The sequence below is a fragment of the Amblyomma mixtum genome, chromosome 1 (genome assembly GCF_055824585.1).
Source record: "Amblyomma mixtum isolate Tamu chromosome 1, ASM5582458v1, whole genome shotgun sequence".
In the NCBI taxonomy this organism is placed as follows: Eukaryota; Metazoa; Arthropoda; class Arachnida; order Ixodida; family Ixodidae; genus Amblyomma; species Amblyomma mixtum.
This window is the reverse complement of record NC_143012.1, coordinates 120,551,664-120,575,006: the sequence shown is the minus strand read 5'-3', so window position 1 is coordinate 120,575,006 and position 23,343 is coordinate 120,551,664.

Genomic DNA, 23,343 nt, shown 5'->3' with positions numbered 1-23,343 from the left:
ATTTGGAGTAATTGAGTTTTGGAGTTTTGGATTTTTGCACTTTTGGAGTTTTTGAGTTTCGGACTTTCGGAGTTTTGGATTATTGGACTTTTCGAGTTTTAGAGCTTTGGAGTTTTGGAGTTCTGGATTTTCGGAGTTTCGGAGTTTTGGAGTTTCGGAATTTTGGAGTTTCGGGGTTGAGGAGCTTCGGAATTTTGGAGTTTTGAAGTTCTGGATTTTCGGAGTTTCGGAGTTTTGGAGTTTCGGAGTTTTGGAGATTCGGGGTTGTGGAGCTTCGGAATTTTGGAGTTTTGGAGTTTCGGAGTTTCGGAATATTGTAGTTTTGGACCTTTGGAGTTTCGGATTATTGGACTTTTGGAGTTTTAGAGCTTTGGAGTTTTGGAGTTTTGGAGTTCCGGATTTTCAGTTTCGGATTTTTGGAGTTTTGGACTTTCAGAGATTTGGAGTTGCGGCATTTTGGAGATTCGGGGTCTTGGAGTTTCGGAATTTTGAAGTTTTGTAGTTTTGGAGTTTTGGAGTGTCGGAGTTTCGGAGTGTTGGAGTTTTGAAGTTTTAGAGTTTAAGAGTTTTGTAGTTTTGAAATTTTTGAGTTTCGGATTTTCGGAGTTTGGAGTTTTTAAGTTTTGGATTTTTGAGTTTTGGATTTTTGGATTTTTGAGATTTGGAGTTTTTGAGTTTTGGAGTTTTGGATTTTTGCACTTTTGGAGTTTTTGAGTTTCGGACTTTCGGAGTTTCGGATTATTGGACTTTTCGAGTTTTAGAGCTTTGGAGTTTTGGAGTTCTGGATTTTCGGAGTTTCGGAGTGTCGGAGTTTTGGAGTTTCGGAGTTTTGGAGATTCGGGGTTGAGGAGCTTCGGAATTTTGTAGTTTTGGAGTTTCGGGGTGTTGGAGTTTTGGAGTTTTGGAGTTTTAGAGTTTTAGAGTTTTGGAGTTTTGAAATTTTAGTTTCGGATTTTTGGAGTTTTGGAGTTTTTAACTTTTCGATTTTCGGAGTTTTGGATTTTTGGAGTTTTGAATTTTTAGAGCATTGGAGTTTTGGTGTTTTGGATTTTTGGAGTTTTGGAGTTTTGGAGTTTTGGAGTTTCGGAGATTTGGAGTTTCGGCGTTTTGGAGATTCAGGGACTTGGAGTTTCGGAATTTTGTAGTTTTGTAGTTTTGGAGTTTAGGAGTGTCGGTGTTTCGGAGTGTTGGAGTTTTGTAGTTTTAGAGTTTGAGTTTTAGAGTTTTGGAGTTTTGAAATATTTGAGTTTCGGATTTTTGCAGTTTGGAATTTTTATGTTTTGGATTTTTGAGTTTTGGATTTTTGGATTTTTGGAGTTTTTGAGTTTTTGAGCTTTGGAGTTTTGGATTTTTGCACTTTTGGAGTTTTGGAGTTTCGGAGTTTTGGATTATTAGAGTTTTCGAGTTTTACAATTTTTGATTTTTGGAGGTATGGATTTTTGGAGTTTCGGAGTTGTGGAGATTTGGGGTTGTGGAGTTTTAGAGGTTCGGAGTTTTGGAGTTTCCGAGTTTCGGAGTGCTGGAGTTTCAGAGTTTTTGAGTTTGGGAGTTTCGCAGTTTTGGAGATTCGGAGTTGTGAAGTTTCGAATTTTGGTGTTTCGCATTTTTGCAGTTTTGGAGTTTTCAAGTTTTGGATTTTTGGAGTTTTGGATTTTCGGTGTTTTGGATTTTTGGAGTTTGGACTTTCGGAGTTTCGGATTATTGGACTTTTGGAGTTTTAGAGCTTTGGAGTTTTGGAGTTCTGGATTTTCAGTTTCGGATTTTTGGAGTTTTGGAGATTCGGTGACTTGGAGTTTCGGCGTTTTGGAGATTCGGGGTCTTGGAGTTTAAGAATTTTGTAGTTTTGGAGTTTCGGGGTGTTGGAGTTTTGGACTTTTAGAGTTTTGGAGTTTTGAAATTTTAGTTTCGGATTTTTGGAGTTTTGGAGTGTTTAACTTTTCAATTTTCGGAGTTATGGATTTTTAGAGTTTTTTTAGTTTTGGAGTTTTTGAGTTTTGTATTTTTGGAGTTTTGGATTTTTGGAGTTTTGGAGTTTCGCAGATTTGGAGTTTCGGCGTTTTGGAGATTCGGGGTCTTGGAGTTTAAGAATTTTGTAGTTTTGTAGTTTTGGTGTTTCGGAGTATTGGAGTTTTGGAGTTTTAGAGTTTTAGAGTCTTGGAGTTTTGAAATTTTAGAGTTTCGGATTTTTGGAGTTTTGGAGTTTTTAAGTTTTCGATTTTCGGAGTTTTGGATTTTTGGTGTTTCGGATTTTTGGAGTTTTGGAGTTTCGGAGTTTTTGAGTTTTGGAGTTTTGGATTTTTGCAGTTTTGGAGTTTTGGAGTTTCCAAGTTTCGGAATTTTGGAGTTACGGATTCTTGCAGTTTTGGAGTTTTCGAGTTTTGGATTTTTGGAGTTTTGGATTTGTGGAGTTTTGGACTTTCGGGGTTTCGGATTATTGGAATTTTGGAGTTTTAGAGCTTTGGAGCTTTGGAGTTTCGGTGTTTTGGAGATTCGGGGTTGTGGAGCTTCGGAATTTTGGAGTTTTGGAGTTTCGGAGTTTCGGATTATTGTAGTTTTGGAGTTTCGGATATTTGGAGTATTGGAGTTTCGGAGTTTTGGAGTTTTGGAGTTTTGGATTTTTGCACTTTTGGAGTTTCAGATTTTTGGAGTTTTGGAGTTTCAGAGATTTGGAGTTCCGGCGTTTTGGAGATTCGGGGTCTTGGAGTTTCGGAATTTTGTAGTTTTGTAGTTTTGGAGTGTCGGAGTTTCGGAGTGTTGGAGTTTTGGAGTTTTAGATTTTTAGAGTTTTGTAGATTGAAATTTTTGAGTTTCGGATTTTTGGAGTTTGGAGTTTTTAAGTTTTGGATTTTTGAGTTTTGGATTTTTGGATTTTTGAGATTTGGAGTTTTTGAGTTTTGGACTTTGGGAGTTTCGGATTATTGGACTTTTCGAGTTTTAGAGCTTTGGAGTTTTGGAGTTCTGGATTTTCGGAGTTTCGGAGTTTTGGAGTTTCGGAATTTTGGAGTTTCGGGGTTGAGGAGCTTCGGAATTTTGGAGTTTTGAAGTTCTGGATTTTCGGAGTTTCGGAGTTTTGGAGTTTCGGAGTTTTGGAGATTCGGGGTTGTGGAGCTTCGGAATTTTGGACCTTTGGAGTTTCGGATTATTGGACTTTTGGAGTTTTAGAGCTTTGGCGTTTTGGAGTTTTGGAGTTCCGGATTTTCAGTTTCGGATTTTTGGAGTTTTGGACTTTCAGAGATTTGGAGTTGCGGCATTTTGGAGATTCGGGGTCTTGGAGTTTCGGAATTTTGAAGTTTTGTAGTTTTGGAGTTTTGGAGTGTCGGAGTTTCGGAGTGTTGGAGTTTTGAAGTTTTAGAGTTTAAGAGTTTTGTAGTTTTGAAATTTTTGAGTTTCGGATTTTCGGAGTTTGGAGTTTTTAAGTTTTGGATTTTTGAGTTTTGGATTTTTGGATTTTTGAGATTTGGAGTTTTTGAGTTTTGGAGTTTTGGATTTTTGCACTTTTGGAGTTTTTGAGTTTCGGACTTTCGGAGTTTCGGATTATTGGACTTTTCGAGTTTTAGAGCTTTGGAGTTTTGGAGTTCTGGATTTTCGGAGTTTCGGAGTGTCGGAGTTTTGGAGTTTCGGAGTTTTGGAGATTCGGGGTTGAGGAGCTTCGGAATTTTGTAGTTTTGGAGTTTCGGGGTGTTGGAGTTTTGGAGTTTTGGAGTTTTAGAGTTTTAGAGTTTTGGAGTTTTGAAATTTTAGTTTCGGATTTTTGGAGTTTTGGAGTTTTTAACTTTTCGATTTTCGGAGTTTTGGATTTTTGGAGTTTTGAATTTTTAGAGCATTGGAGTTTTGGTGTTTTGGATTTTTGGAGTTTTGGAGTTTTGGAGTTTTGGAGTTTCGGAGATTTGGAGTTTCGGCGTTTTGGAGATTCAGGGACTTGGAGTTTCGGAATTTTGTAGTTTTGTAGTTTTGGAGTTTAGGAGTGTCGGTGTTTCGGAGTGTTGGAGTTTTGGAGTTTTAGAGTTTGAGTTTTAGAGTTTTGGAGTTTTGAAATATTTGAGTTTCGGATTTTTGCAGTTTGGAATTTTTATGTTTTGGATTTTTGAGTTTTGGATTTTTGGATTTTTGGAGTTTTTGAGTTTTTGAGCTTTGGAGTTTTGGATTTTTGCACTTTTGGAGTTTTGGAGTTTCGGAGTTTTGGATTATTAGAGTTTTCGAGTTTTACAATTTTTGATTTTTGGAGGTATGGATTTTTGGAGTTTCGGAGTTGTGGAGATTTGGGGTTGTGGAGTTTTAGAGGTTCGGAGTTTTGGAGTTTCCGAGTTTCGGAGTGCTGGAGTTTCAGAGTTTTTGAGTTTGGGAGTTTCGCAGTTTTGGAGATTCGGAGTTGTGAAGTTTCGAATTTTGGTGTTTCGCATTTTTGCAGTTTTGGAGTTTTCAAGTTTTGGATTTTTGGAGTTTTGGATTTTCGGTGTTTTGGATTTTTGGAGTTTGGACTTTCGGAGTTTCGGATTATTGGACTTTTGGAGTTTTAGAGCTTTGGAGTTTTGGAGTTCTGGATTTTCAGTTTCGGATTTTTGGAGTTTTGGAGATTCGGTGACTTGGAGTTTCGGCGTTTTGGAGATTCGGGGTCTTGGAGTTTAAGAATTTTGTAGTTTTGGAGTTTCGGGGTGTTGGAGTTTTGGACTTTTAGAGTTTTGGAGTTTTGAAATTTTAGTTTCGGATTTTTGGAGTTTTGGAGTGTTTAACTTTTCAATTTTCGGAGTTATGGATTTTTAGAGTTTTTTTAGTTTTGGAGTTTTTGAGTTTTGTATTTTTGGAGTTTTGGATTTTTGGAGTTTTGGAGTTTCGCAGATTTGGAGTTTCGGCGTTTTGGAGATTCGGGGTCTTGGAGTTTAAGAATTTTGTAGTTTTGTAGTTTTGGTGTTTCGGAGTATTGGAGTTTTGGAGTTTTAGAGTTTTAGAGTCTTGGAGTTTTGAAATTTTAGAGTTTCGGATTTTTGGAGTTTTGGAGTTTTTAAGTTTTCGATTTTTGGAGTTTTGGATTTTTGGTGTTTCGGATTTTTGGAGTTTTGGAGTTTCGGAGTTTTTGAGTTTTGGAGTTTTGGATTTTTGCAGTTTTGGAGTTTTGGAGTTTCCAAGTTTCGGAATTTTGGAGTTACGGATTCTTGCAGTTTTGGAGTTTTCGAGTTTTGGATTTTTGGAGTTTTGGATTTGTGGAGTTTTGGACTTTCGGGGTTTCGGATTATTGGAATTTTGGAGTTTTAGAGCTTTGGAGCTTTGGAGTTTCGGTGTTTTGGAGATTCGGGGTTGTGGAGCTTCGGAATTTTGGAGTTTTGGAGTTTCGGAGTTTCGGATTATTGTAGTTTTGGAGTTTCGGATATTTGGAGTATTGGAGTTTCGGAGTTTTGGAGTTTTGGAGTTTTGGATTTTTGCACTTTTGGAGTTTCAGATTTTTGGAGTTTTGGAGTTTCAGAGATTTGGAGTTCCGGCGTTTTGGAGATTCGGGGTCTTGGAGTTTCGGAATTTTGTAGTTTTGTAGTTTTGGAGTGTCGGAGTTTCGGAGTGTTGGAGTTTTGGAGTTTTAGATTTTTAGAGTTTTGTAGATTGAAATTTTTGAGTTTCGGATTTTTGGAGTTTGGAGTTTTTAAGTTTTGGATTTTTGAGTTTTGGATTTTTGGATTTTTGAGATTTGGAGTTTTTGAGTTTTGGACTTTGGGAGTTTCGGATTATTGGACTTTTCGAGTTTTAGAGCTTTGGAGTTTTGGAGTTCTGGATTTTCGGAGTTTCGGAGTTTTGGAGTTTCGGAATTTTGGAGTTTCGGGGTTGAGGAGCTTCGGAATTTTGGAGTTTTGAAGTTCTGGATTTTCGGAGTTTCGGAGTTTTGGAGTTTCGGAGTTTTGGAGATTCGGGGTTGTGGAGCTTCGGAATTTTGGAGTTTTGGAGTTTCGGAGTTTGGAGTTTTTATGTTTTGGATTTTTGAGTTTTGGATTTTTGGATTTTTGGAGTTTTGGAGTTTTTGAGTTTTTGAGCTTTGGAGTTTTGGATTTTTGCACTTTTGGAGTTTTGGAGTTTCGGAGTTTTGGATTATTAGAGTTTTCGAGTTTTACAATTTTTGATTTTTGGAGGTATGGATTTTTGGAGTTTCGGAGTTGTGGAGATTTGGGGTTGTGGAGTTTTAGAGGTTCGGAGTTTTGGAGTTTCCGAGTTTCGGAGTGCTGGAGTTTCAGAGTTTTTGAGTTTGGGAGTTTCGCAGTTTTGGAGATTCGGATTATTGGACTTTTGGAGTTTTAGAGCTTTGGAGTTTTTGAGTTTTGTATTTTTGGAGTTTTGGATTTTTGGAGTTTTGGAGTTTCGCAGATTTGCAGTTTCGGCGTTTTGGAGATTCGGGGTCTTGGAGTTTAAGAATTTTGTAGTTTTGTAGTTTTGGTGTTTCGGAGTATTGGAGTTTTGGAGTTTTAGAGTTTTAGAGTCTTGGAGTTTTGAAATTTTAGAGTTTCGGATTTTTGGAGTTTTGGAGTTTTTAAGTTTTCGATTTTCGGAGTTTTGGATTTTTGGTGTTTCGGATTTTTGGAGTTTTGGAGTTTCGGTGTTTTTGAGTTTTGGAGTTTTGGATTTTTGCAGTTTTGGAGTTTTGGAGTTTCCAAGTTTCGGAATTTTGGAGTTACGGATTCTTGCAGTTTTGGAGTTTTCGAGTTTTGGATTTTTAGAGTTTTGGATTTGTGGAGTTTTGGACTTTCGGGGTTTCGGATTATTGGAATTTTGGAGATTTAGAGCTTTGGAGTTTTGGAGTTTCGGAGTTTTGGAGATTCGGGGTTGTGGAGTTTCGGAATTTTGGAGTTTTGGAGTTTCGGATATTTGGAGTATTGGAGTTTCGGAGTTTTGGAGTTTTGGATTTTTGCACTTTTGGAGTTTCAGATTTTTGGAGTTTTGGAGTTTCAGAGATTTGGAGTTCCGGCGTTTTGGAGATTCGGGGTCTTGGAGTTTCGGAATTTTGTAGTTTTGTAGTTTTGGAGTGTCGGAGTGTTGGAGTTTTGGAGTTTAGAGTTTTGTAGATTGAAATTTTTGAGTTTCGGATTTTTGGAGTTTGGAGTTTTTAAGTTTTGGATTTTTGAGTTTTGGATTTTTGGATTTTTGAGATTTGGAGTAATTGAGTTTTGGAGTTTTGGATTTTTGCACTTTTGGAGTTTTTGAGTTTCGGACTTTCGGAGTTTTGGATTATTGGACTTTTCGAGTTTTAGAGCTTTGGAGTTTTGGAGTTCTGGATTTTCGGAGTTTCGGAGTTTTGGAGTTTCGGAATTTTGGAGTTTCGGGGTTGAGGAGCTTCGGAATTTTGGAGTTTTGAAGTTCTGGATTTTCGGAGTTTCGGAGTTTTGGAGTTTCGGAGTTTTGGAGATTCGGGGTTGTGGAGCTTCGGAATTTTGGAGTTTTGGAGTTTCGGAGTTTCGGAATATTGTAGTTTTGGACCTTTGGAGTTTCGGATTATTGGACTTTTGGAGTTTTAGAGCTTTGGAGTTTTGGAGTTTTGGAGTTCCGGATTTTCAGTTTCGGATTTTTGGAGTTTTGGACTTTCAGAGATTTGGAGTTGCGGCATTTTGGAGATTCGGGGTCTTGGAGTTTCGGAATTTTGAAGTTTTGTAGTTTTGGAGTTTTGGAGTGTCGGAGTTTCGGAGTGTTGGAGTTTTGAAGTTTTAGAGTTTAAGAGTTTTGTAGTTTTGAAATTTTTGAGTTTCGGATTTTCGGAGTTTGGAGTTTTTAAGTTTTGGATTTTTGAGTTTTGGATTTTTGGATTTTTGAGATTTGGAGTTTTTGAGTTTTGGAGTTTTGGATTTTTGCACTTTTGGAGTTTTTGAGTTTCGGACTTTCGGAGTTTCGGATTATTGGACTTTTCGAGTTTTAGAGCTTTGGAGTTTTGGAGTTCTGGATTTTCGGAGTTTCGGAGTGTCGGAGTTTTGGAGTTTCGGAGTTTTGGAGATTCGGGGTTGAGGAGCTTCGGAATTTTGTAGTTTTGGAGTTTCGGGGTGTTGGAGTTTTGGAGTTTTGGAGTTTTAGAGTTTTAGAGTTTTGGAGTTTTGAAATTTTAGTTTCGGATTTTTGGAGTTTTGGAGTTTTTAACTTTTCGATTTTCGGAGTTTTGGATTTTTGGAGTTTTGAATTTTTAGAGCATTGGAGTTTTGGTGTTTTGGATTTTTGGAGTTTTGGAGTTTTGGAGTTTTGGAGTTTCGGAGATTTGGAGTTTCGGCGTTTTGGAGATTCAGGGACTTGGAGTTTCGGAATTTTGTAGTTTTGTAGTTTTGGAGTTTAGGAGTGTCGGTGTTTCGGAGTGTTGGAGTTTTGGAGTTTTAGAGTTTGAGTTTTAGAGTTTTGGAGTTTTGAAATATTTGAGTTTCGGATTTTTGCAGTTTGGAATTTTTATGTTTTGGATTTTTGAGTTTTGGATTTTTGGATTTTTGGAGTTTTTGAGTTTTTGAGCTTTGGAGTTTTGGATTTTTGCACTTTTGGAGTTTTGGAGTTTCGGAGTTTTGGATTATTAGAGTTTTCGAGTTTTACAATTTTTGATTTTTGGAGGTATGGATTTTTGGAGTTTCGGAGTTGTGGAGATTTGGGGTTGTGGAGTTTTAGAGGTTCGGAGTTTTGGAGTTTCCGAGTTTCGGAGTGCTGGAGTTTCAGAGTTTTTGAGTTTGGGAGTTTCGCAGTTTTGGAGATTCGGAGTTGTGAAGTTTCGAATTTTGGTGTTTCGCATTTTTGCAGTTTTGGAGTTTTCAAGTTTTGGATTTTTGGAGTTTTGGATTTTCGGTGTTTTGGATTTTTGGAGTTTGGACTTTCGGAGTTTCGGATTATTGGACTTTTGGAGTTTTAGAGCTTTGGAGTTTTGGAGTTCTGGATTTTCAGTTTCGGATTTTTGGAGTTTTGGAGATTCGGTGACTTGGAGTTTCGGCGTTTTGGAGATTCGGGGTCTTGGAGTTTAAGAATTTTGTAGTTTTGGAGTTTCGGGGTGTTGGAGTTTTGGACTTTTAGAGTTTTGGAGTTTTGAAATTTTAGTTTCGGATTTTTGGAGTTTTGGAGTGTTTAACTTTTCAATTTTCGGAGTTATGGATTTTTAGAGTTTTTTTAGTTTTGGAGTTTTTGAGTTTTGTATTTTTGGAGTTTTGGATTTTTGGAGTTTTGGAGTTTCGCAGATTTGGAGTTTCGGCGTTTTGGAGATTCGGGGTCTTGGAGTTTAAGAATTTTGTAGTTTTGTAGTTTTGGTGTTTCGGAGTATTGGAGTTTTGGAGTTTTAGAGTTTTAGAGTCTTGGAGTTTTGAAATTTTAGAGTTTCGGATTTTTGGAGTTTTGGAGTTTTTAAGTTTTCGATTTTCGGAGTTTTGGATTTTTGGTGTTTCGGATTTTTGGAGTTTTGGAGTTTCGGAGTTTTTGAGTTTTGGAGTTTTGGATTTTTGCAGTTTTGGAGTTTTGGAGTTTCCAAGTTTCGGAATTTTGGAGTTACGGATTCTTGCAGTTTTGGAGTTTTCGAGTTTTGGATTTTTGGAGTTTTGGATTTGTGGAGTTTTGGACTTTCGGGGTTTCGGATTATTGGAATTTTGGAGTTTTAGAGCTTTGGAGCTTTGGAGTTTCGGTGTTTTGGAGATTCGGGGTTGTGGAGCTTCGGAATTTTGGAGTTTTGGAGTTTCGGAGTTTCGGATTATTGTAGTTTTGGAGTTTCGGATATTTGGAGTATTGGAGTTTCGGAGTTTTGGAGTTTTGGAGTTTTGGATTTTTGCACTTTTGGAGTTTCAGATTTTTGGAGTTTTGGAGTTTCAGAGATTTGGAGTTCCGGCGTTTTGGAGATTCGGGGTCTTGGAGTTTCGGAATTTTGTAGTTTTGTAGTTTTGGAGTGTCGGAGTTTCGGAGTGTTGGAGTTTTGGAGTTTTAGATTTTTAGAGTTTTGTAGATTGAAATTTTTGAGTTTCGGATTTTTGGAGTTTGGAGTTTTTAAGTTTTGGATTTTTGAGTTTTGGATTTTTGGATTTTTGAGATTTGGAGTTTTTGAGTTTTGGACTTTGGGAGTTTCGGATTATTGGACTTTTCGAGTTTTAGAGCTTTGGAGTTTTGGAGTTCTGGATTTTCGGAGTTTCGGAGTTTTGGAGTTTCGGAGTTTTGGAGATTCGGGGTTGTGGAGCTTCGGAATTTTGGAGTTTTGGAGTTTCGGAATATTGTAGTTTTGGACCTTTGGAGTTTCGGATTATTGGACTTTTGGAGTTTTAGAGCTTTGGAGTTTTGGAGTTTTGGAGTTCCGGATTTTCAGTTTCGGATTTTTGGAGTTTTGGACTTTCAGAGATTTGGAGTTGCGGCATTTTGGAGATTCGGGGTCTTGGAGTTTCGGAATTTTGAAGTTTTGTAGTTTTGGAGTTTTGGAGTGTCGGAGTTTCGGAGTGTTGGAGTTTTGGAGTTTTAGAGTTTTAGAGTTTTGTAGTTTTGAAATTTTTGAGTTTCGGATTTTTGGAGTTTGGAGTTTTTAAGTTTTGGATTTTTGAGTTTTGGATTTTTGGATTTTTGAGATTTGGAGTACTTGAGTTTTGGAGTTTTGGATTTTTGCACTTTTGGAGTTTTTGAGTTTCGGACTTTCGGAGTTTCGGATTATTGGACTTTTCGAGTTTTAGAGCTTTGGAGTTTTGGAGTTCTCGATTTTCGGAGTTTCGGAGTTTTGGAGTTTCGGAATTTCAGTTTTGGAGTTTTGGATGTTCGGAGTTTCTGAGTTCCTGAGTTTCTGAGTTTCGGAATTTTGGAGTTTCGGAGTTTCGAAGTTTTGCAGTTTTAGAGTTTTGGAGTTTCGGAGTTTTGGAGATTCAGGGTTGTGGAGTTTCGACGTTTGGAGTTTTGGAGTTTCGGAGTTTTGGATTTTTGGAGTTTTGGATTTTCGGAGTTTTGGATTATTGGAGTTTTGGATTTTCGGAGTTTTGGATTATTGGAGTTTTGGAGTTTGGGTTTTGTTGAGTTGGGGTTTTGAAGTTTTGGAGTTCTGGATTTTCGGATTTTCGGAGTTTTGGGGTTTCCGAGTTTTGGAGATTCGGGGTTGTGGAGTTTCGGAATTTCGGATTTTTGGAGTTTTGGAGTTTTAGATTTTTAGAGCTTTGGGGTTTTGAAGTTTTGGAGTTCTGGATTTTCGGATTTTCGGAGTTTTGGAGTTTCCGAGTTTTGGAGATTCGGGGTTGTGGAGTTTCGGAGTTTCGGATTTTTGGAGTTTTGGAGTTTTAGAGCTTTGGAGTTTTGGAGTTTTGGAGTTCTGGATTTTCGGAGTTTCGGAGTTTTGGAGTTTCGGAGTTTTGGAGTTTCAGGGTTGTGCAGTTTCGGAATTTTTGAGTTTTGGAGTTTTGGAGTTTCGGAGTTTCGGAGTCTCGCAGTTTTGGAGTTTCGGAATATTGCAGTTTCGGAGTTTTGGAAATTCGGGCTTTTGGAGTTTCCGAATTCTGTAGTTTTGGAGTTTTGGAGGTATTGATTGTTGGAGTTCCGGAGTTTTGAAGTTTCGAAGTTTTGGAGTTTCGGAGTTCCGGAGTTTCGGAGTTTCGGAGTTTCGGAGTTTTGGAGTTTTGCAGTTTCGGAGTTTTGGAGTTTTGGAGTACCGGAGTTTCGAAGTTTTGGAGTTTCGGAGTTTTGGAGATTCGGGGTTGTGGAGCTTCGGAATTTTGGAGTTTTGGAGTTTTGGAGTTTAGGAGTTTCGGAATATTGTAGTTTTGGACCTTTGGAGTTTCGGATTATTGGACTTTTGGAGTTTTAGAGCTTTGGAGTTTTGGAGTTTTGGAGTTCCGGATTTTCAGTTTCGGATTTTTGGAGTTTTGGAGTTTCGGAGTTTCGGAATATTGGAGTTTTGGAGTTTCGGATATTTGGAGTTTTGGAGTTTTGGAGTTTTGGATTTTTGCACTTTTGGAGTTTCAAATTTTTGGAGTTTTGGAGTTTCAGAGATTTGGAGTTCCGGCGTTTTGGAGATTCGGGGTCTTGGAGTTTCGGAATTTTGTAGTTTTGTAGTTTTGGAGTTTTGGAGTGTCGGAGTTTCGGAGTGTTGGAGTTTTGGAGTTTTAGAGTTTTAGAGTTTTGTAGTTTTGAAATTTTTGAGTTTCGGATTTTTGGAGTTTGGAGTTTTTAAGTTTTGGATTTTTGAGTTTTGGATTTTTGGATTTTTGAGATTTGGAGTTTTTGAGTTTCGGACTTTCGGAGTTTCGGATTATTGGACTTTTCGAGTTTTAGAGCTTTGGAGTTTTGGAGTTCTGGATTTTCGGAGTTTCGGAGTTTTGGAGTTTCGGAGTTTTGGTGATTCGGAGTTGAGGAGCTTCGGAATTTTGGAGTTTTGGAGTTCTGGATTTTCGGAGTTTCGGAGTTTTGGAGTTTCGGAGTTTTGGAGATTCGGGGTTGTGGAGCTTCGGAATTTTGGAGTTTTGGAGTTTCGGAGTTTCGGAATATTGTAGTTTTGGACCTTCGGAGTTTCGGATTATTGGACTTTTGGAGTTTTAGAGCTTTGGAGTTTTGGAGTTCCGGATTATCAGTTTCAGATTTTTGGAGTTTTAAGGTTTTGGAGTTTTGGAGTTCCGGATTTTCAGTTTCGGATTTTTGGAGTTTTGGAGTTTCGGAGATTTGGAGTTTCGGCGTTTTGGAGATTCGGGGTCTTGGAGTTTAAGAATTTTGTAGTTTTGGAGTTTCGGGGTGTTGGAGTTTTGGAGTTTTAGAGTTTTGGAGTTTTGAAATTTTAGTTTCGGATTTTTGTAGTTTTGGAGTTTTTAACTTTTCGATTTTCGGAGTTTTGGATTTTTGGAGTTTTGGATTTTTGGAGCATTGGAGTTTTGGTGTTTTGGATTTTTGAAGTTTTGGAGTTTTTGAGTTTTGGAGGTTTGGAGTTTTGGATTTTTGGAGTTTTAGACTTCCAGATTATCAGAGTTTCGGAGTTATGGAGTTTCGGAATTTTGGAGTTTTGCAGTTTCGGAGTTTTGGAGTTTCGAATTTTCAGTTCTGGATTTTTGGAGTTTTGGATTTTTGGAGTTTTGGACTTTGGGAGTTTCGGATTATTGGACTTTTCGAGTTTTAGAGCTTTGGAGTTTTGGAGGTTTGGAGTTCTGGATTTTCGGAATTTCGGAGTTTTGGAGTTTCGGAGTTTTGGAGATTCGGGGTTGTGGAGCTTCGGAATTTTGGAGTTTTGGAGTTTCGGAGTTTCGGAATATTGTAGTTTTGGACCTTCGGAGTTTCGGATTATTGGAGTTTTGGAGTTTTAGAGCTTTGGAGTTTTGGAGTTTTGGAGTTCCGGATTTTCAGTTTCGGATTTTTGGAGTTTTGGAGTTTTGGAGTTTTGGAGTTCCGGATTTTCAGTTTCGGATTTTTGGAGTTTTGGAGTTTCGGAGATTTGGAGTTTCGGCGTTTTGGAGATTCGGGGTCTTGGAGTTTAAGAATTTTGTAGTTTTGGAGTTTCGGGGTGTTGGAGTTTTGGAGTTTTAGAGTTTTAGAGTTTTGGAGTTTTGAAATTTTAGTTTCGGATTTTTGGAGTTTTGGAGTTTTTAACTTTTCGATTTTGGGAGTTTTGGATTTTTGGGATTTTGGATTTTTGGAGCATTGGAGTTTTGGTGTTATGGATTTTTGGAGTTTTGGAGTTTTTGAGTTTTGGAGGTTTGGAGTTTTGGATTTTGGAGTTTTAGACTTCCGGATTATCGGAGTTTCGGAGTTTTGGAGTTTCGGAATTTTTGAGTTTTGCAGTTTCGGAGTTTTGGAGTTTCGGAGATTTGGAGTTTCGGCGTTTTGGAGATTCAGGGTCTTGGAGTTTCGGAATTTTGTAGTTTTGTAGTTTTGGAGTTTAGGAGTGTCGGTGTTTCGGAGTGTTGGAGTTTTGAAATTTTTGAGTTTCGGATTTTTGGAGTTTGGAGTTTTTATGTTTTGGATTTTTGAGTTTTGGATTTTTGGATTTTTGCACTTTTGGAGTTTTGGAGTTTCGGAGTTTTGGATTATTAGAGTTTTCGAGTTTTACAATTTTTGATTTTTGGAAATATGGATTTTTGGAGTTTCGGAGTTGTGGAGATTGGGGTTGTGGAGTTTTAGAGGTTCGGAGTTTTGGAGTTTCCGAGTTTCGGAGTGCTGGAGTTTCAGAGTTTTTGAGTTTGGGAGTTTCGCAGTTTTGGAGATTCGGATTATTGGACTTTTGGAGTTTTAGAGCTTTGGAGTTTTTGAGTTTTGTATTTTTGGAGTTTTGGATTTTTGGAGTTTTGGAGTTTCGCAGATTTGGAGTTTCGGCGTTTTGGAGATTCGGGGTCTTGGAGTTTAAGAATTTTGTAGTTTTGTAGTTTTGGTGTTTCGGAGTATTGGAGTTTTGGAGTTTTAGAGTTTTAGAGTCTTGGAGTTTTGAAATTTTAGAGTTTCGGATTTTTGGAGTTTTGGAGTTTTTAAGTTTTCGATTTTCGGAGTTTTGGATTTTTGGTGTTTCGGATTTTTGGAGTTTTGGAGTTTCGGTGTTTTTGAGTTTTGGAGTTTTGGATTTTTGCAGTTTTGGAGTTTTGGAGTTTCCAAGTTTCGGAATTTTGGAGTTACGGATTCTTGCAGTTTTGGAGTTTTCGAGTTTTGGATTTTTGGAGTTTTGGATTTGTGGAGTTTTGGACTTTCGGGGTTTCGGATTATTGGAATTTTGGAGATTTAGAGCTTTGGAGTTTTGGAGTTTCGGAGTTTTGGAGATTCGGGGTTGTGGAGTTTCGGAATTTTGGAGTTTTGGAGTTTCGGATATTTGGAGTATTGGAGTTTCGGAGTTTCGGAGTTTTGGAGTTTTGGATTTTTGCACTTTTGGAGTTTCAGATTTTTGGAGTTTTGGAGTTTCAGAGATTTGGAGTTCCGGCGTTTTGGAGATTCGGGGTCTTGGAGTTTCGGAATTTTGTAGTTTTGTAGTTTTGGAGTGTCGGAGTGTTGGAGTTTTGGAGTTTTAGATTTTTAGGGTTTTGTAGATTGAAATTTTTGAGTTTCGGATTTTTGGAGTTTGGAGTTTTTAAGTTTTGGATTTTTGAGTTTTGGATTTTTGGATTTTTGAGATTTGGAGTAATTGAGTTTTGGAGTTTTGGATTTTTGCACTTTTGGAGTTTTTGAGTTTCGGACTTTCGGAGTTTCGGATTATTGGACTTTTCGAGTTTTAGAGCTTTGGAGTTTTGGAGTTCTGGATTTTCGGAGTTTCGGAGTTTTGGAGTTTCGGAATTTTGGAGTTTCGGGGTTGAGGAGCTTCGGAATTTTGGAGTTTTGGAGTTCAGGATTTTCGGAGTTTCGGAGTTTTGGAGTTTCGGAGTTTTGGAGATTCGGGGTTGTGGAGCTTCGGAATTTTGGAGTTTTGGAGTTTCGGAGTTTCGGAATATTGTAGTTTTGGACCTTTGGAGTTTCGGATTATTGGACTTTTGGAGTTTTAGAGCTTTGGAGTTTTGGAGTTTTGAAGTTCCGGATTTTCAGTTTCGGATTTTTGGAGTTTTGGACTTTCAGAGATTTGGAGTTGCGGCATTTTGGAGATTCGGGGTCTTGGAGTTTCGGAATTTTGAAGTTTTGTAGTTTTGGAGTTTTGGAGTGTCGGAGTTTCGGAGTGTTGGAGTTTTGGAGTTTTAGAGTTTTAGAGTTTTGTAGTTTTGAAATTTTTGAGTTTCGGATTTTCGGAGTTTGGAGTTTTTAAGTTTTGGATTTTTGAGTTTTGGATTTTTGGATTTTTGAGATTTGGAGTTTTTGAGTTTTGGAGTTTTGGATTTTTGCACTTTTGGAGTTTTTGAGTTTCGGACTTTCGGAGTTTCGGATTATTGGACTTTTCGAGTTTTAGAGCTTTGGAGTTTTGGAGTTCTGGATTTTCGGAGTTTCGGAGTGTCGGAGTTTTGGAGTTTCGGAGTTTTGGAGATTCGGGGTTGAGGAGCTTCGGAATTTTGGAGTTTTGGAGTTCTGGATTTTCGGAGTTTCGGAGTTTTGGAGTTTCGGAGTTTTGGATATTCGGGGTTGTGGAGCTTTGGAATTTTGGAGTTTTGGAGTTTCGGAATTTCGGAATATTGTAGTTTTGGACCTTCGGAGTTTCGGATTATTGGAATTTTGGAGTTTTAGAGCTTTGGAGTTTTGGAGTTTTGGAGTTCCAGATTTTCAGTTTCGGATTTTTGGAGTTTTGGAGTTTCGGAGATTTGGAGTTTCGGCGTTTTGGATATTTGGGGTCTTGGAGTTTAAGAATTTTGTAGTTTTGGAGTTTCGGGGTGTTGGAGTTTTGGAGTTTTGGAGTTTTAGAGTTTTAGAGTTTTGGAGTTTTGAAATTTTAGTTTCGGATTTTTGGAGTTTTGGAGTTTTTAACTTTTCGATTTTCGGAGTTTTGGATTTTTGGAGTTTTGGATTTTTAGAGCATTGGAGTTTTGGTGTTTTGGATTTTTGGAGTTTTGGAGTTTTGGAGTTTTGGAGTTTCGGAGATTTGGAGTTTCGGCGTTTTGGAGATTCAGGGACTTGGAGTTTAGGAATTTTGTAGTTTTGTAGTTTCGGGGTGTTGGAGTTTTGGACTTTTAGAGTTTTGGAGTTTTGAAATTTTAGTTTCGGATTTTTGGAGTTTTGGAGTGTTTAACTTTTCAATTTTCGGAGTTATGGATTTTTAGAGTTTTTTTAGTTTTGGAGTTTTTGAGTTTTGTATTTTTGGAGTTTTGGATTTTTGGAGTTTTGGAGTTTCGCAGATTTGGAGTTTCGGCGTTTTGGAGATTCGGGGTCTTGGAGTTTAAGAATTTTGTAGTTTTGTAGTTTTGGTGTTTCGGAGTATTGGAGTTTTGGAGTTTTAGAGTTTTAGAGTCTTGGAGTTTTGAAATTTTAGAGTTTCGGATTTTTGGAGTTTTGGAGTTTTTAAGTTTTCGATTTTCGGAGTTTTGGATTTTTGGTGTTTCGGATTTTTGGAGTTTTGGAGTTTCGGAGTTTTTGAGTTTTGGAGTTTTGGATTTTTGCAGTTTTGGAGTTTTGGAGTTTCCAAGTTTCGGAATTTTGGAGTTACGGATTCTTGCAGTTTTGGAGTTTTCGAGTTTTGGATTTTTGGAGTTTTGGATTTGTGGAGTTTTGGACTTTCGGGGTTTCGGATTATTGGAATTTTGGAGTTTTAGAGCTTTGGAGTTTTGGAGTTTCGGTGTTTTGGAGATTCGGGGTTGTGGAGCTTCGGAATTTTGGAGTTTTGGAGTTTCGGAGTTTCGGATTATTGTAGTTTTGGAGTTTCGGATATTTGGAGTATTGGAGTTTCGGAGTTTTGGAGTTTTGGAGTTTTGGATTTTTGCACTTTTGGAGTTTCAGATTTTTGGAGTTTTGGAGTTTCAGAGATTTGGAGTTCCGGCGTTTTGGAGATTCGGGGTCTTGGAGTTTCGGAATTTTGTAGTTTTGTAGTTTTGGAGTGTCGGAGTTTCGGAGTGTTGGAGTTTTGGAGTTTTAGATTTTTAGAGTTTTGTAGATTGAAATTTTTGAGTTTCGGATTTTTGGAGTTTGGAGTTTTTAAGTTTTGGATTTTTGAGTTTTGGATTTTTGGATTTTTGAGATTTGGAGTTTTTGAGTTTTGGACTTTGGGAGTTTCGGATTATTGGACTTTTCGAGTTTTAGAGCTTTGGAGTTTTGGAGTTCTGGATTTTCGGAGTTTCGGAGTTTTGGAGTTTCGGAGTTTTGGAGATTCGGGGTTGTGGAGCTTCGGAATTTTGGAGTTTTGGAGTTTCGGAATATTGTAGTTTTGGACCTTTGGAGTTTCGGATTATTGGACTTTTGGAGTTTTAGAGCTTTGGAGTTTTGGAGTTTTGGAGTTCTCGATTTTCGGATTTTCGGAGTTTTGGGGTTTCCGAGTTTTGGAGATTCGGGGTTGTGGAGTTTCGGAATTTCTGATTTTTGGAGTTTTGGAGTTTTAGATTTTTAGAGCTTTGGGGTTTTGAAGTTTTGGAGTTCTGGATTTTCGGATTTTCGGAGTTTTGGAGTTTCCGAGTTTTGGAGATTCGGGGTTGTGGAGTTTCGGAGTTCTGGATTTTCGGAGTTTCGGAGTTTTGGAGTTTCGGAATTTTGGAGTTTCAGGGTTGTGCAGTTTCGGAATTTTTGTGTTTTGGAGTTTTGGAGTTCCGGAGTTTCGGAGTCTCGCAGTTTTGGAGTTTCGGAATATTGCAGTTTCGGAGTTTTGGAAATTCGGGCTTTTGGAGTTTCCGAATTCTGTAGTTTTGGAGTTTTGGAGGTATTGATTGTTGGAGTTTCGGAGTTTTGAAGTTTCGAAGTTTTGGAGTTTCGGAGTTCCGGAGTTTCGGAGTTTCGGAGTTTCGGAGTTTTGGAGTTTTGCAGTTTCGGAGTTTTGGAGTTTTGGAGTACCGGAGTTTCGAAGTTTTGGAGTTTCGGAGTTTTGGAGATTCGGGGTTGTGGAGCTTCGGAATTTTGGAGTTTTGGAGTTTTGGAGTTTAGGAGTTTCGGAATATTGTAGTTTTGGACCTTTGGAGTTTCGGATTATTGGACTTTTGGAGTTTTAGAGCTTTGGAGTTTTGGAGTTTTGGAGTTCCGGATTTTCAGTTTCGGATTTTTGGAGTTTTGGAGTTTCGGAGTTTCGGAATATTGGAGTTTTGGAGTTTCGGATATTTGGAGTTTTGGAGTTTTGGAGTTTTGGATTTTTGCACTTTTGGAGTTTCAAATTTTTGGAGTTTTGGAGTTTCAGAGATTTGGAGTTCCGGCGTTTTGGAGATTCGGGGTCTTGGAGTTTCGGAATTTTGTAGTTTTGTAGTTTTGGAGTTTTGGAGTGTCGGAGTTTCGGAGTGTTGGAGTTTTGGAGTTTTAGAGTTTTAGAGTTTTGTAGTTTTGAAATTTTTGAGTTTCGGATTTTTGGAGTTTGGAGTTTTTAAGTTTTGGATTTTTGAGTTTTGGATTTTTGGATTTTTGAGATTTGGAGTTTTTGAGTTTCGGACTTTCGGAGTTTCGGATTATTGGACTTTTCGAGTTTTAGAGCTTTGGAGTTTTGGAGTTCTGGATTTTCGGAGTTTCGGAGTTTTGGAGTTTCGGAGTTTTGGTGATTCGGGGTTGAGGAGCTTCGGAATTTTGGAGTTTTGGAGTTCTGGATTTTCGGAGTTTCGGAGTTTTGGAGTTTCGGAGTTTTGGAGATTCGGGGTTGTGGAGCTTCGGAATTTTGGAGTTTTGGAGTTTCGGAGTTTCGGAATATTGTAGTTTTGGACCTTCGGAGTTTCGGATTATTGGACTTTTGGAGTTTTAGAGCTTTGGAGTTTTGGAGTTCCGGATTATCAGTTTCGGATTTTTGGAGTTTTGGAGTTTTGGAGTTTTGGAGTTCCGGATTTTCAGTTTCGGATTTTTGGAGTTTTGGAGTTTCGGAGATTTGGAGGTTCGGCGTTTTGGAGATTCGGGGTCTTGGAGTTTAAGAATTTTGTAGTTTTGGAGTTTCGGGGTGTTGGAGTTTTGGAGTTTTAGAGTTTTGGAGTTTTGAAATTTTAGTTTCGGATTTTTGTAGTTTTGGAGTTTTTAACTTTTCGATTTTCGGAGTTTTGGATTTTTGGAGTTTTGGATTTTTGGAGCATTGGAGTTTTGGTGTTTTGGATTTTTGGAGTTTTGGAGTTTTTGAGTTTTGGAGGTTTGGAGTTTTGGATTTTTGGAGTTTTAGACTTCCAGATTATCAGAGTTTCGGAGTTATGGAGTTTCGGAATTTTGGAGTTTTGCAGTTTCGGAGTTTTGGAGTTTCGAATTTTCAGTTCTGGATTTTCGGAGTTTTGGATTTTTGGAGTTTTGGACTTTGGGAGTTTCGGATTATTGGACTTTTCGAGTTTTAGAGCTTTGGAGTTTTGGAGGTTTGGAGTTCTGGATTTTCGGAATTTCGGAGTTTTGGAGTTTCGGAGTTTTGGAGATTCGGGGTTGTGGAGCTTCGGAATTTTGGAGTTTTGGAGTTTCGGAGTTTCGGAATATTGTAGTTTTGGACCTTCGGAGTTTCGGATTATTGGAGTTTTGGTGTTTTAGAGCTTTGGAGTTTTGGAGTTTTGGAGTTCCGGATTTTCAGTTTCGGATTTTTGGAGTTTTGGAGTTTTGGAGTTTTGGAGTTTTGGAGTTCCGGATTTTCAGTTTCGGATTTTTGGAGTTTTGGAGTTTCGGAGATTTGGAGTTTCGGCGTTTTGGAGATTCGGGGTCTTGGAGTTTAAGAATTTTGTAGTTTTGGAGTTTCGGGGTGTTGGAGTTTCGGAGTTTTTGAGTTTCGGAGATTTGGAGTTTCGGCGTTTTGGAGATTCAGGGTCTTGGAGTTTCGGAATTTTGTAGTTTTGTAGTTTTGGAGTTTAGGAGTGTCGGTGTTTCGGAGTGTTGGAGTTTTGAAATTTTTGAGTTTCGGATTTTTGGAGTTTGGAGTTTTTATGTTTTGGATTTTTGAGTTTTGGATTTTTGGATTTTTGGAGTTTTGGAGTTTTTGAGTTTTTGAGCTTTGGAGTTTTGGATTTTTGCACTTTTGGAGTTTTGGAGTTTCGGAGTTTTGGATTATTAGAGTTTTCGAGTTTTACAATTTTTGATTTTTGGAGGTATGGATTTTTGGAGTTTCGGAGTTGTGGAGATTTGGGGTTGTGGAGTTTTAGAGGTTCGGAGTTTTGGAGTTTCCGAGTTTCGGAGTGCTGGAGTTTCAGAGTTTTTGAGTTTGGGAGTTTCGCAGTTTTGGAGATTCGGATTATTGGACTTTTGGAGTTTTAGAGCTTTGGAGTTTTTGAGTTTTGTATTTTTGGAGTTTTGGATTTTTGTAGTTTTGGTGTTTCGGAGTATTGGAGTTTTGGAGTTTTAGAGTTTTAGTCTTTTGAGTTTTGAAATTTTAGAGTTTCGGATTTTTGGAGTTTTGGAGTTTTTAAGTTTTCGATTTTCGGAGTTTTGGATTTTTGGTGTTTCGGATTTTTGGAGTTTTGGAGTTTCGGTGTTTTTGAGTTTTGGAGTTTTGGATTTTTGCAGTTTTGGAGTTTTGGAGTTTCCAAGTTTCGGAATTTTGGAGTTACGGATTCTTGCAGTTTTGGAGTTTTCGAGTTTTGGATTTTTGGAGTTTTGGATTTGTGGAGTTTTGGACTTTCGGGGTTTCGGATTATTGGAATTTTGGAGATTTAGAGCTTTGGAGTTTTGGAGTTTCGGAGTTTTGGAGATTCGGGGTTGTGGAGTTTCGGAATTTTGGAGTTTTGGAGTTTCGGATATTTGGAGTATTGGAGTTTCGGAGTTTTGGAGTTTTGGATTTTTGCACTTTTGGAGTTTCAGATTTTTGGAGTTTTGGAGTTTCAGAGATTTGGAGTTCCGGCGTTTTGGAGATTCGGGGTCTTGGAGTTTCGGAATTTTGTAGTTTTGTAGTTTTGGAGTGTCGGAGTGTTGGAGTTTTGGAGTTTTAGATTTTTAGGGTTTTGTAGATTGAAATTTTTGAGTTTCGGATTTTTGGAGTTTGGAGTTTTTAAGTTTTGGATTTTTGAGTTTTGGATTTTTGGATTTTTGAGATTTGGAGTAATTGAGTTTTGGAGTTTTGGATTTTTGCACTTTTGGAGTTTTTGAGTTTCGGACTTTCGGAGTTTCGGATTATTGGACTTTTCGAGTTTTAGAGCTTTGGAGTTTTGGAGTTCTGGATTTTCGGAGTTTTGGAGTTTTGGAGTTTCGGAATTTTGGAGTTTCGGGGTTGAGGAGCTTCGGAATTTTGGAGTTTTGGAGTTCTGGATTTTCGGAGTTTCGGAGTTTTGGAGTTTCGGAGTTTTGGAGATTCGGGGTTGTGGAGCTTCGGAATTTTGGAGTTTTGGAGTTTCGGAATATTGTAGTTTTGGACCTTTGGAGTTTCGGATTATTGGACTTTTGGAGTTTTAGAGCTTTGGAGTTTTGGAGTTTTGGAGTTCCGGATTTTCAGTTTCGGATTTTTGGAGTTTTGGACTTTCAGAGATTTGGAGTTGCGGCATTTTGGAGATTCGGGGTCTTGGAGTTTCGGAATTTTGAAGTTTTGTAGTTTTGGAGTTTTGGAGTGTCGGAGTTTCGGAGTGTTGGAGTTTTGGAGTTTTAGAGTTTTAGAGTTTTGTAGTTTTGAAATTTTTGAGTTTCGGATTTTTGGAGTTTGGAGTTTTTAAGTTTTGGATTTTTGAGTTTTGGATTTTTGGATTTTTGAGATTTGGAGTACTTGAGTTTTGGAGTTTTGGATTTTTGCACTTTTGGAGTTTTTGAGTTTCGGACTTTCGGAGTTTCGGATTATTGGACTTTTCGAGTTTTAGAGCTTTGGAGTTTTGGAGTTCTGGATTTTCGGAGTTTCGGAGTTTTGGAGTTTCGGAATTTCAGTTTTGGAGTTTTGGATGTTCGGAGTTTCTGAGTTCCTGAGTTTCTGAGTTTGGAGTTTCGCAGTTTTGGAGAGTCGTGGTTGTGGAGTTTCGGAATTTTGGAGTTTCGGATTTTTGCAGTTTTGGAGTTTTCAATTTTTTTATTTGTGGAGTTTTGGATTTTTGGAGTTTTGGATTTTCGGAGTTTCGGAGTTTCGGATTTTTGGAGTTTCGGAGTTTTGGAGATTCAGGGTTGTGCAGTTTCGGAATTTTTGAGTTTTGGAGTTTTGGAGTTTTGGAGTTTTGGAGTTTCGGAGTTTCGAAGTTTTGGAGTTTTAGAGTTTTGGAGTTTCGGAGTTTTGGAGATTCAGGGTTGTGGAGTTTCGACGTTTGGAGTTTTGGAGTTTCGGAGTTTTGGATTTTTGGAGTTTTGGATTTTCGGAGTTTTGGATTATTGGAGTTTTGGATTTTCGGAGTTTCGGAGTTTTGGGGTTTCCGAGTTTTGGAGATTCGGGGTTGTGGAGTTTCGGAATTTCGGATTTTTGGAGTTCTGGAGTTTTAGATTTTTAGAGCTTTGGGGTTTTGAAGTTTTGGAGTTCTGGATTTTCGGATTTTCGGAGTTTTGGAGTTTCCGAGTTTTGGAGAGTCGGGGTTGTGGAGTTTCGGAGTTTCGGATTTTTGGAGTTTTGGAGTTTTAGAGCTTTGGAGTTTTGGAGTTTTGGAGTTCTGGATTTTCGGAGTTTCGGAGTTTTGGAGTTTCGGAGTTTTGGAGATTCAGGGTTGTGCAGTTTCGGAATTTTTGAGTTTTGGAGTTTTGGAGTTTTGGAGTTCCGGAGTTTCTGAGTTTCGTAGTTTTGGAGTTTCGGAATATTGCAGTTTCGGAGTTTTGGAAATTCAGGCTTTTGGAGTTTCCGAATTCTGTAGTTTTGGAGTTTTGGAGGTATTGATTGTTGGAGTTTCGGAGTTTTGAAGTTTCGAAGTTTTGGAGTTTCGGAGTTCCGGAGTTTCGGAGTTTCGGAGTTTTGGAGTTTTGCAGTTTCGGAGTTTTGGAGTTTTGGAGTACCGGAGTTTCGAAGTTGTGGAGTTTCGGAGTTTTGAAGGTTCAGGGTTGTGGATTTTCGGAATTTTGAGTTTTGGA